Below are 12,970 nucleotides of genomic sequence, written 5' to 3'. Positions count from 1 at the left end.
GAAGACCTGGAGGGTCCATGAGAAGGCTAAAGTTTTGTTTTCTTTCAGAAGTAGGGAAAGAGGCATGGGCACATGATGTGTCTGTGGGGGGGGGGGGGCTCGCATTGAGCATTATTACAATCATCACCTTTGTGGCTGCATGATAAATTTCCCATGAGCATCAAGCATAGGTATAATATGTCTGCGGAATAATATTGCGAAAGAAAGAAAAAGAATACCAAGAGAAGGATGTGGCTTTTTTTTTAAGTGTTCTGATAATAAAATGCTAATTCTAATGGCTGACATGATGTGCATTGTTTATGGAGCACTGCTAGTGCAACCGCTAATTATCTAGTGTTGGGGCTAGATGGACATCCCCCTGCTCCAGGGGTGTAACTAAAATGGAACCAAATTGAACAAATGGCCCTGAGCTTTGTTAGAAAGATGGTTTAGGGGTGTCAGGACTCTACCTGAGGCCACCTCAAATTCAGGGATGTGTTTTGTTTTATGCCAGTTGAATTATCACACTCACGGTATTAGGTTTTTACTCTCTTACTCTGCCACCCAATGATAATGTTCGTTACCCAGCCCTCAGTGAATATATCTCCTTAGCCATGTTGCCTTGCAAGTGCAGGATAGGGATAAATGTTGCATATAAAGAAACAAAGTGTAAAACAAATATGAATAAGCTTATTACTTACATAAGGTGGAAACAGAATCTCTGCTAAGCAGGGCACATAAACTTCATTACTATGTTTCTGTTTCACTCAGCTGTTAAACACAACATAGAGTTTTAACCTTCTTATCAGCCATTTTTGGAAGGGCGGTATATAAATCAAATCAAATCAAATCAAAAAATACAACCCTTAAGTTTGCCAAATGACTTAGGGCAGGGGTATGTTATTTTATGGGTCAATCTTGCAGTGGACACCCAGACTCCTCATTGGTATAATATGGATTTCTGCCCTTGGACACTCTCCTCTCGTAAGAATCCCACTCAGGCTTTAAACTCCAAACCCACAGTACTGCTCCAGTTCACCACTGGCCTCCTACGGTCTCTGATCAATAATCCACCAAGATTCCCCCCCATCTCCCAAGCAGCCTGAACCAACCCCTTGCTCAGTGTCATACAGGAGCTCTCACTTGGAGCTCTTCCTCCAGTCCCTACCAGTCTCTCCCTCACCAACTCTCTCTCCTCTCGGTCCCAACTGTCACCACCTGCCTTTTGTGTGTGTGTGTGTGTGTGTGTGTGTGTGTGTGTGTGAATCTCCATTCTAAACATGACATATGTTGTTACCATGACAACCTTTGCTCTCCCACACTCTAAAACCCTCTGCGTATGGACATCTCCTTACGCTCTACATGGGGCTGCCCTTGAAGAATATTCGGAAACTGCAGCTAGTGCAAAATGCGGCAGCTAGGGTTTTATCTGGAGCTGCCTGCTGGGATCACATCACACCCATTTTGAAAAAGCTGCACTGGCTACCAGTTTGTTTCCGGGTCCAATTCAAGGTGCTGATTTTGACCTTTAAAGCCTTTAATGGTTTGGGCCCAGGATACCTGAGGGACCGCCTGCTCCCAGGGTTTGCTGCCCACTTGACAAGGTCGTCTGAGAGGGCTCTGCTCCGGGTGCCGACAATGAGGGAGGCTCGGCTGCCATGCACTTGGGAATATTGGCTTTTTACCTAGGCTTTTATATGATTGTCTCTACTGCTGCTTCTTTGTATTTTGTGCAGTTCTTATGCTGCATTTTAAATATTTTTAGTCAGATTTATATTTTAACTTAATATCTTACTTGTGTCATTTTTATAGTCTTGTTTTTAATTTTTGTGTGAACAGCCTTGGGATTGTTTTAATGAAATGTGGTATAAATAAGGGGCTGTGAAATCAGAGCTGGCATTCAGCACCAGGCAGGAGCTCACGCACAGCACATCCTCCCTAGTCACCAGCTTAGACTGAAGTCCCATGGCTACTGTTTTTATAAACATTTATGACTTTAAGTTATGTTGTACACCACCCTGAAGGTCACTGACAAAGAGCAATATATAAAATTAAACAAATAAACTGTACAAAATCCCCCTCAACAGATGGCTGAACTCTGCCAGCAAGAAGGCTTGTTGTCTTTTCAGCTTTATTTATTTTTATTTTGAACATCAGGGTACAGGATCCAGCCCATTCCAAATACACTGAAATGATCATCCTCAATGACAACACTGTTCACAGTGCATTGACTGGTTCATTTTCCCACCTCTAATTTGTTCGGGAGTGAGCTGAGTACTCACACTGAGGCTGGAGAAAGACATAATAACAGCTCTGCTGGATCAGGCCAAAGGCCTATCTAGTCCAGCATCCTGCTTCACATAGTAGCCCACCAGATTACCTGGTCCACAGGTAAAAGCTGATGGTTTCTTCTCTCTTGCTCTTATTCCCCTGCAACTGGTATTTAGAGGCATCTTTCCTCAGAGAGTGGAGGTGACCGATAGCCACCAGACTAGTAGCCATAACTAAACCTCCATGATCCCTCTGTGAATTTGTCTAAGCCCCTTTTAAAGCCATCCAAGTAGTGACCATTATCACATCCAGTGGCAGAGAATTCCATAGATTATATGTTGAGTGAAAAAGTACTTCCTTTTTTCAGTCCTAAATTTCCTGGCCTTCAATTTCAGGGGATGACCCTTGGTTCTAGTGATGTAAGAGAGGGAGAAAAATGTATCTCTGTCTTCTCTATACTCCATTTTTTATACACCTTTATCATGTCTCCCAATAATTGCCTCTTATCCAAACAAAAAGGCCTCGGTTGCTGTAGCCTTGCCTCATAAAGAAAATACTCCAGGTCCCTAATCATCTTGGCTGCCCTCTTCTGTACCTTTTCCAGTTCTACAATGTCCTTCTTAAGATACAGTGACCAGAACTGCACACAGTACTCCAAATGTGGCTGTACCATAGATCTGTATAAGGGCATTATCATATTAGCATTTTTATTTTAAGAACATTTTATTTTAAGAACAGCCCTGCTGGATCAGGCCCAAGGCTCATCTAGTGCAGCATCCTGTTTCACACAGTGGCCCACCAGATGCCACTGGAAGCCACAGGCAGGAGTTGAGGGCATGCCCTCTCTCCTGCTGTTACTCCCCTGCAACTGGTACTCAGAGGCATTCTGCCTTTGAGGATGGAGGTGGCCTTTAGCCCTCCAACTAGTAGCCAATGATAGACCTCTCCTCCATAAAGTTATCCAAACCTCTCTTAAAGCGGTTTCAATCTCCTTCTTAATGATCCCTAGCATGGAACTGGCCTTTTTCACAGCTGCTGCACATTGAGTCAATACTTTCAAGGAGCTGTCCACCACAACCCCAATATCTCTCTCCTGGTCAGTCACTGACACCTTAGACCCCTTCCATGACTATGTGGGTTTTTGTCCCAACAAGCTACACTTGCTTACATTGAACCACATTTGTTATTTTGTCGACCACTTACCCAGTTTAGAGAGATCCTTTTGGACTTCCTCACAATCTGTTTTGGATTTCACTACCCTAAATCGTTTAATGTCATCTACAAAATTGTCCACTTTGCGGGTTATTCCAAACTCTAGATCATTTATGAACAAGTTAAAAAACACTGGTCACGGTATAGATCGTTGAGAGACCCTACTTCTTACTTCTCTCCATTGTGAAAACTGTCCATTTATTCCTACCCTTTGTTTCCTGTCCTTCAAACAGTTACCAAATCTACACATGAACTTGTCCCCTTATCCCATGACTGCTAAGTTTATGTAAGAACTTTTAGTGGGGAACTTTGTCAAATGCTTTTTGGAAGTCCAAGTATACAATGTCAATCACATCACTTTTATCCACATGCCTACTGACACTCTCATATAACTCACAAAGTTTTTTTGAGGCAAGTCTTGCCTTCGCATAAGCCATGCTGGTTCTCCTTCAGCAAGGCCTGTTCTTCTATGTTTAACAATTTTGTCCTTAAGTATGCTTTCCATCAAATTACCAGCACAGAAGTTAAGCTAACTGGCCTGTAATTTCCTGGACCCCCCCAGAGCCCTTTTTGAAAACAGAAGTTATATTAGCTACTTTCCAGTCCTCTGGAATAGAGTCTGATTGTAGGGACAAGTTTCATATTTTTGCTATATCTGCAATTTCACATCTGAATTCCTTCAGAACTCTTGGGTGGATGCCATCTGGCCCTGGCGATTTGTTGATTTTTAGTTTTCCAAGACAGTTTAAAACTTCTCTGCAATCTCCTTATCCTCAATAATCCCTTTCATGCCCTCATCATTTAAGGGTCCAACCGTTTCCCTGGCAGGTTTTCTCCTTCTGATATCTTTAAAGAAGAAGTTTTTGTTATTCCTCTTGACACTTCTAGCTATATGCTCCTCAAAATTTCTTTTTGCATCCCTCATTGTCTCTTTGGATTTCTTTTGCCAGCATTTATGTTTGTCTCTGTTCTCTTCATTTGGGCAGGACCTTAATTTTCTGAGGGAATTCTTCTTTCCTTTTATAGCTTCCCTGCCTCTACTTGTTGGCTACATTAACAAAGGGGGTGGGGGGGACAGGAATCCTGAAGGCAAAAACAGAGCAGTGGGAGGGGAGACCCGATTTTCACTGCTCCTCCCTCTTTGGAGAAAGCGCCCCCTCCCCCCACCCTGGGACTCCCAAGCCTCCCACGCCTACTTTGCACTCGCCAGGTCCTCGGATGCGGCTGATTCTGGGGGCGTTGGAGCAAAGGCTCCTTCAGAGGTGGAAGGAAAAGGTGGAGAGGATCGAGTGCAAGCCCTCTCCCAGACCTCTTTAGGAGTCTTCACTCTCTCTCTTTAACCCTTCACCAGCCTCTTTGCTCCAGTTCCCTCTTTCAGCCTACGAAACAAGAGCGGAGCACAAGTTTGGGGGCTTACTGGAGGGTGCGGCGGAGGCTTCCTTATTGCTGCTGCCTTTGCTCCCCAGGGGCCGGCTTTTGCATGATGCCGTCTCTTCCCCCGGCAAGACAAGGAGGAGTTGCCCAAGCCCACCCACCCCCAGCAGATGGGCAGCAAGTGCAGCTCCTGCAGGCACCCCCTTATATTCTTGGATCTCTCCTCCTTGGAGAGGCTGGAAAGGGCCATTTGCTTGGCAGATTTAAAATCCGAAAGAAAGCCAAAAGAAGCCAGAGATAAGCCTAATTAAAAGGCTGGAAATAAGCCAAGTAGCCAAACCAATTTTTTTAAAGCCAAACGACTTTGACATAATCCAGTTTGGCTGAAAATCAGCCAGTGTGCCAGATGTTTTCTTTAATACTGCTGTTGCCGGGAAATCTTCCCAGTAATAAAAGATGATGGATTAATTACACAGTTGGATAAATGCTTATTGTTTTATTTAGCAGGGGTAGAGCTACTTCAGCCAGTGACTGTTGCTGGCGTCCATCTTATGTTTCTTTTTAGATGATGACCCCTTTGGGGACAGGGATCCATTTTATGTATGTATGTATGTACAGTATGTATGTATGTATTAAGATATTTAATATACCTCTCAATCCACAGACTCAGGGCGATGTACAAACAAGGACAGCTTCTTAATTACTTTCTATGTAACCTGCTTTGAGCATTTGTTGAAAAGCCATATGTAAATATAGGGGGAAACTATTGTTTCTCAGCTTTTTCTTTCTGTCTTCATCTAGAGGCACCTTTTAAAAAGTGGTGATTCTCTTTATTTAGCAGGTGGAGAGCAACTGGCCCTATCCATCCCCAGCACAGAATCCCTCCAGCTGTTGCTAGTTTATATTTCTTTTTTAGATTGTGAGCCCTTTGGGGACAGAGAGCCATTTTATTTATTTATCGATATCTATGTAAACCGCTTTGGGAACTTATGTTGAAAAGCAGTATATAAATATTCATCGTATCTGTTATTGCTTGTGTAAAATATTTGATACAAGAATAAACTGCTTTATTTCATTTCAGTAAAACCAATGGAATGTATGTTCTGGAAAATGTCATGTTTCTTTCAGTCTATATGTTCTCCCATCAGGCACAGAAGATACTCTGTGAAAGACTGACTTGCCAGTTTGAGGGGGGGGGATAACTTTAAGGACTGGGGAGGGTGCTCTTTCCTGCCCCCCCTTTCTCAAAAACAGTCCCACTGGGGCAGCAGCGTACCTCCTTGCCGCCCCAGTACTTCGCAGGCCAGAAGTGGCACATCCCTAGTGGTAGTTCCTGTGGCTCAGTTAACTCTGGCTGCTGTCTTTTTGTCTTGATTTGTTTTTACTAATTTTACAGCTGTTTTAATATACTGTGTTAGCTAGGGTTCCCAGGTGTGGACCTTTGCCCCCCATTTGAAGCTATTTTAAACCCCCTGCTGCCAGGGGTGCAACTAGATATTTTTGGCGCCCAGACCTTAGGCTGAAGTGCTTTGGCGGCTCCCCCCCCCCGTGGTAAGAGAGCCCCCCTGATTGATTGATTCCTGCTGGCGCTGCTGCTGCCTGGGTCCCACTGCTGCTGCCCAGCCCCCACCACTATTTCCCCTTCACTGCCCCTCGCCTGCTCTGTTCCACACCACTCCACTCACCCCCTGGCAACAGCAGGTGCAGGCGGGCCTTGACCTGCCTCTGTTTGCGTGCGTGTGTGCGGTAGGAGTTGTGGAGTGTCACATCCTGTGACATCACAGGATGCAACACTCCATAACTCCTACTGCGCATGTGTGCAAAGGAGGCTGGTCTGCAGGCCCAAGGAGGCCCGCTTGAGACTGCTGCTGGTGGGGGGTGGGTGGGTGAGTGGAGTGGATGTTGGAGATGGAGTTAGCAATAGCAATAGCAATAGCACTTACATTTATATACCGCTCTATAGCTGGAAGCTCTCTAAGCGGTTTACAATGATTTAGCATATTGCCCCCAACATTCTGGGTACTCATTTTACCGACCTCGGAAGGATGAAAGGCTGAGTCAACCTTGAGCCCCTGGTCAGGATCGAACTTGTAACCTTCTGGTTACAGGGCGGCAGTTTTACCACTGCACCACCAGGGGCTCCAGTGCATCAACCTTTTGCACCAACTATCCTAATGACTACTAGGGGCATTGGGAGTAGAGATAGTGAGTAAGGGTCTCCCTAATTGTTCTACCTGTCCTGTCTCTACTCTATGACCTCTGATCTGACTCTTCCGCAATTATAATCAATTATATCACTGTGCTGAGTCACAATCCTTCCTTTCCTCCTAGAGAGAAGATGGAAACATCTCTCTCTCTTCTTACCTATTCATTATGTAGTCCTTTAGATTAGGTTTAGGTCTTTCCTATCCAAGTGTACTTAACCAATAAATACTTAGTATTTAGTTCTACAAGGATCTCAATGTGTTTTCTCTAAATTGCTGCAACAATGGAACCATCCTCTGCTACCCACTCTGTAAGGAGTGTGTGCTCATTCCTTAGTGCTCTGCTGTTTACCTACTGGGGGTAAAAATTAACAACCCCCAACAGTGGAGTAGGTGAGCGGTGGTGGCAAAGGGGAAATAGCGGCAGGGCATCAGGACTCTGGGGAGCCCCCCCTCGAACATTTGGAGGCTCCCCAGGAGGCATGAGGCTGCAGACCGCTGACCCGTAGTACATGCCTAAATGTGCCACTGCCTGCTGCAACTATTTTTGTGCTTGGAGAGAGTTTCCGGAGTTCTAGCAATCCTGCTGCAAGTGCCAAGTGGCTCAAATCACTCAGTGGTTGTACCTGTGAGTAGGCCCATTGGAAGCAATGGACTTACTCATGTGTGACATTTGCTGTGTAGCAGCAGGAGGAGCTCATTTGTATGCTGCTGCTGCTGCTGTGCGGGCAACTCCCATCCCATTTACCTAGCCACGTGTGTTTTGAAGCAGCCTGCCTCCTGGTTTTTCTCAGTGGGGCCCAGGGGCCCTAAGGAGGGATGACTTCTTCTGACTGTGTCCTGTGTCTCTGCAGCCAGAGAGCTTCCTCCAGGTCATGCTTCCCCTCTATGCACCACTGTGGAGGGGAGGCTCATGTTCAATTGAGGAGAAGGGGTGTGTTCCCCCCCCCAGAAGTTAAAATGCCCCATTTGCCCCATGGGATTCTGTGATGTTACTGGTGTTTGAACTGTCTGGAAAGGGTTCTGTGATGGTTTCTCTCCCCCTTGGAAATGAAAAGAAAGTGCACCGTTTGTCCCATAGGATTCTGTGATCCAGTCAGAGAAAGGCTGGTGTTTTTTGAACTGTGTGGGGAAAGAGGTGTGTGAGTTGTATTTATTCTCAAATGATCCTGTTTTTAGCAAAGCATGCATCTATTGTGCCAAGTAGCATATGTCAAATGGATGCAATTTTTAAATGCAAAATGGAGACTTTTTGGATACTTGTTTTGGTGAACAGCACCAACTATTTCCACTTTTTTGGTGACGGATTTGACTGTTTTCACCACCTGGACCTGGCAACCCTAGGTTAGCTATTCCCTGAGGTGTAAGTATGTATCCTGCAGTCAGAAGCGGGGAGCCTGGGACAGCCCTTCCTGGAATGTTCCCAACCACCACAAAAGAAAGGGCTATCAGAGGGGATTTCTAGGGCCACTACCATGTTCATTTTTTGCCCTAGAAAATTTCAGGATAAAACAAACACTCCCACCTGCTTCTCTTTTTGCTTTTTGCTTGGCTAAAAAGGAAATCTCCTGCCAGGGCCACCACCTGGGCACTGTCTCCACACCACATTCCCTAACCCAGCTCTCCATCTCTGAGGGCTGGACACTCAGGGACTGCTCCAGGATCACCAGGTGCAGGATCTGGGCTTTTGTGTGTCTTTCTGGCTTCAGCCACTGATTGCAAAGGTTGTGGAGTTGGCTGCAAACCTCTCAGGACCGCTTGGATTCCTGCTAGCAGAACTCTCTGAAGCGCTGGCGCTGTGCATCTGAGCTGGTGACATCCTCTCCTAAGACATTCCACAGAGTTCCCAACCTCAGGACCTCTAGCTGCTCTGGGGCCAGCAGAGTCTTCCTCTTCCATCACCAAAGCAGCTCCAGGCCGAGAGAGCTGTCTATCTTTCTCAGAAATGGAGACAGAGTTCTCTCGCTTGTACTTCGGCAGCATCTGAAGGCCCAACTCCCATCATCCCTTTGACTTTTGGCTGTTGTGGCCGGTGATGATGGGAGTTGTAGTCCAACAACATCTGGAGCCTCAGGCTTGAGAGAGCCTGAAGTTAGGGTTGCCGACAGCCCTGGGCGAGCCGGGACATCCCATAATTTTTTGGGGGAAGTGCTTGTCCCATCTGAGACACACTTTCCTCCACATTTGGTGGGCGGCAGTGGCAGCCAACGTGGCTTCCACCTTCCGTGCTCCCTCCCAGGCTGCTTGGTGGGCAGGTGGAACTTGGACCAAAGCCTATGTGGGGCTGTACAAGTAAAATATGCAGCAACAAATCTCCCTGGGGGAGTTAACATAGAAGCAGACATGTCACGTGGGAAGCTGCCTTCTAGAAAGTCCGACCACTGGTCCAGCGAGCTCCGCCTTGTCTACACTGATTGGCAGCAGCTCTCCTAGGTGTCAGGGAGGAGTCTCCCTCCACCTTCAGCATGCAAAGGTCCTTCCTCCTGGTTCCGACAGCAGCGCCAGCCACGCTCTGTGCACTACTCATCTATTAGGGTATAGTCTCAGCTGGGGGCGGGCGGTGGAATGTCATTGGTTACAGCGATGGAAGGGGGATGGGACTCTAAAAAATGTCATGATTATCTGCCACCGTTGCTGTCTCCGCCTCCGCCACCATGTGGCCCCACTCGAGCTGGGGGGGGCACAGCCTGGGCCAGTGGTGGTGCCAGTCTGGGTGGGGAATGTCCTGTCTTGCACTGGGGTTGCATGAATGCCCCTGCCCCTGAAGTGTCCCCCAAGATGCTCCCCCTTCAACTTGTGTCCCTTATTTGGGCAACAGAATGTTGGCAACCCTCCCTGCAGTACAGTCTTAAAGTACATATAATACATGGTTGTTTTTTAATTGTTTCATTGTGTGTGTTTGATTTTAATGCAAACTGCCCTGAGCCACTTTAGGAAGGGTGGTATGGACACTGAATGAATGAAATAAAAAGGTGTTTGTAGGTACAAGAATCTTCTCGGCAGAACTTTATTCCCCAAGAAGAGAGACACCATCCTGATCCCTCTTAGTCTTCAGTGACTGATTGATTAAGTGCTGTCAAGTCGGTGTCAATTCTTAGCGACCACATGGATAGATTTTCTCCAGGATGATTTGTCTTCAGGTGGCCTTTAAGGTCTCTCAGTGCTGCATTCACTGCTGTCGTAATCAAGTCTATCCACTTTGCTACTGGTTGCCCTCTTCTCTTTCCTTCAACTTCCCCCAGCATTATAGACTTCTCAAGAGGGCTGGATCTTCGCATAATGTATCCGAAGTATGATAGTTTGAGCCTGGTCATTTTGCCTCGAGTGAAAATTCTGGATTGATTTGTTCTAGGATCCATTTGTTTGTTTCCCTGGCTGTCCATGATATCCTCAAAAGCACCTCCAGCACCAAAGTTCAAAAGCGTCAACGCTTTTTCTATCTTGCTTTTTCAAGGTCCAGCTTTCGCATCCATAGTGTGTCACGAGGAAAACCATTGTCCTAACGATTCTGATCTTTGTAGGTATAGACACGTCACGACATCTAAATATCCTTTCCAAGGCCTTCATTGCAACCCTACCAAGTGCTAGTCTGTGGCATATTTCTTGACTGCTGGATACTTTACTGTTGACGGTCGATCCTAAAAGGCACAAGCTATCCACTTCAATGTCTTCATTGTCAGTTCTGAGGCTGGTTGCTGTACCCGTTGTCATTAATTTAGTCTTCTTTATGTTTAATTGTAGTACCATGTTTTCACTGTGCTCCTTGACCTTCATTACTAGAGCTTGCAGTTCATCTGCATTCTCAGATATCAGAGTGGTGTCATCAGCGTAGTGCAGGTTATTGATGTTCCTTCCTCCAACTTTGTCTTCACTAGGGGGGGCAGGGGGACACAAAAAGATGAAAACAGACACAGGCAGCCTGAAACCAAATATTTCTTTCCCCTCTCCACCTGTTTTGCCTTTTGGGCTCAGTTGGAACAGACATGCGCTTTTCCTCTCAGGGGCTGGGGCAGGGGGGCAACATTGCTCTCTGCTTAAGGAACAAAACCACTGTCACCAGAGCACACAAGGACTCCCCGAAGCTCTCTGCTTCCCCCACCCCTCTAGTTTAGCAGATCTCTGATCCTTTCAGGCGTTCAGCCCAAAGAGCAGAGCTGAATTCAACATTGCACAGCCCCGCAGGAGCAACAAGAGGAGCAAATAAAAGGAAGCAAATAGCACAGAGCCAATTAGCTACCTCCTGGGATGAGCGGGGGCGGAGTAAGCATCAGCCTGCCCTTGCCCCCGCCCCCAGATCAAAAGGAAGAATCAATCTTGAACAGACACAGAGGCAGGAGTTTCTTCACTCTCCTCCTGCCTCCTCTGTCAGGAATTTTCAAAGGAGATGCCAGAGCATCCTGGTCTCCTGCTCACAGCTCCCCCCAAAGAACTGAGAATGACTTCCTTCCTACAGAGCTTTTGCTCAAAGCAAGAATATTTGGGTTTGCAAAGGCATCTGCTGGAGGACGGGAGGAAGCTTTAGAGTGGCCGCTTACTCCTGAGTAAAGCCCAGTGTGTATAATGGGTCTGTCTTCTAATAAAGATTGTTTGTTTGTTACATTACTCTTCCTCCAAGGAGCCCAGAGCCCATACTTAAGTTTCTCCTCACCTGTGAAGTAGGTTAGGCTGAGAGAGCAGTGACTGGCCCAGAGTCACCCAGCAAGTCTCCCCAGGGCCCAGTCCAGCACTCTAACCACTACACCACGCTGACTCTTACAGATGCAGAGGACTCTGCTTGTTTTCTCTCTCTGAGCTCTCAATGTTAGCAGAGTCAATAGCAACATCAAAGACCCTTGTGATTTTTTATTTGCGGGGGGGGGGGGGGGTCCACCATTTTCCTTAACTTTGAAACAGACGTTTTCCTTGCCCAGGAGCACATTCCCTAAGTCTAGCTTCTGGGCCTCCCGCTTCTTAGCCCCGGAAGCCCCAAGCATCCTCTGCCTAAAGCCACCTCCTTTCGTGCAAGCCCCCTACATGTCCTGTGTCCTTTCGGGCCGGCCTTTGGCGGGGTGGGTGGGACCAGGGCGATCGCCCCCAGCCCGAGCAGCAGCTGCTGCGCTGCGCTCCCTCTCTCTCCTCCCAGCAAGGCTGCAGGCAGCGAAGGACAAGAAGCGCGCCTGCCGAGCCTCTCTGAGCCAGGAGCAGGGAGGGGCTGCTAGGCAGGACAGGAGAGGAGCGTGATGAAACCCCCCCCCATCTCTGTGACCACGGGGCTGACCATGACTGGCAGCGGAAAGAGCAAATCGACTGAATGGAAAGTGGAGGAGGCGTTGGAGAGCACATTCTCCAATCATTGCCTAGATCTGTCCTGCTTCCTGTCCCTGGAGCCAGCCGATTGGCTCTCTGCTACGGATTTCCTGGTTGTGCTCCGCCCATAGTTCTATGCGGGAGGCTGTTGGATTCAGTTGGCTACGACGGTGAGGAGAGCCTGGTTAGGGATCGACTGTGGGCAACTGTAAGTTCCGTATTTCAAAGGTTAAAAGCTGTGCAGAGACTGAGAGTAAGAGGTTCATTCTTAGCGGCAGAGGGATGGGGAGGGGAGGCAAGGAAATGCAGGGGGAACAGGGAGAGAGAGAGAATTCCTTCTATTCCGTTCCTCCACCCTGTGCAGAATGATATCAATCTCTCTCACATTCCTCCTCCTTCTTCACATTTTTCCTAAGCTCAGAATCCCTAAATGCTGCAGCCTTTCCTCGTAGTGAAGTAGCTTCAGCTCCTTGATCATGGTAGTTTCCCTTCTCTACAGCTTTTCCTGCAGTGCAAAGCCTGTTTCAAGATGGGGTGATGAGAGAGAGATTTTGAGAAACCGAATATCTGTATATTTGATGGATAAGTTTTAAGTTAAAACACTCAGATTTTTAGAAAAATAGCAAGCAAACAAGAGCCCTGTT

The 12,970-nt window shown here is 47.0% G+C and overlaps 1 protein-coding gene across 1 annotated transcript in view; it reads left to right on the top strand.

Annotated features, from left to right (window-relative positions):
• Positions 1 to 12,456: 12,456 nt before the first annotated feature.
• LOC128341673 (zinc finger protein 665-like) overlaps positions 12,457 to 12,970 on the top strand; it is a 41,443-nt gene continuing 40,929 nt past the window's right edge. The window contains exon 1 of the mRNA XM_053288082.1: positions 12,457 to 12,534. The gene's annotated coding sequence lies outside the window, so the exon portion shown is untranslated. The remainder of the gene's footprint in view (positions 12,535 to 12,970) is intronic.

This window comes from Hemicordylus capensis, chromosome 2 (genome assembly GCF_027244095.1).
Source record: "Hemicordylus capensis ecotype Gifberg chromosome 2, rHemCap1.1.pri, whole genome shotgun sequence".
In the NCBI taxonomy this organism is placed as follows: domain Eukaryota; kingdom Metazoa; phylum Chordata; class Lepidosauria; order Squamata; family Cordylidae; genus Hemicordylus; species Hemicordylus capensis.
This window is presented reverse-complemented; position numbering and strand designations above follow the sequence as displayed.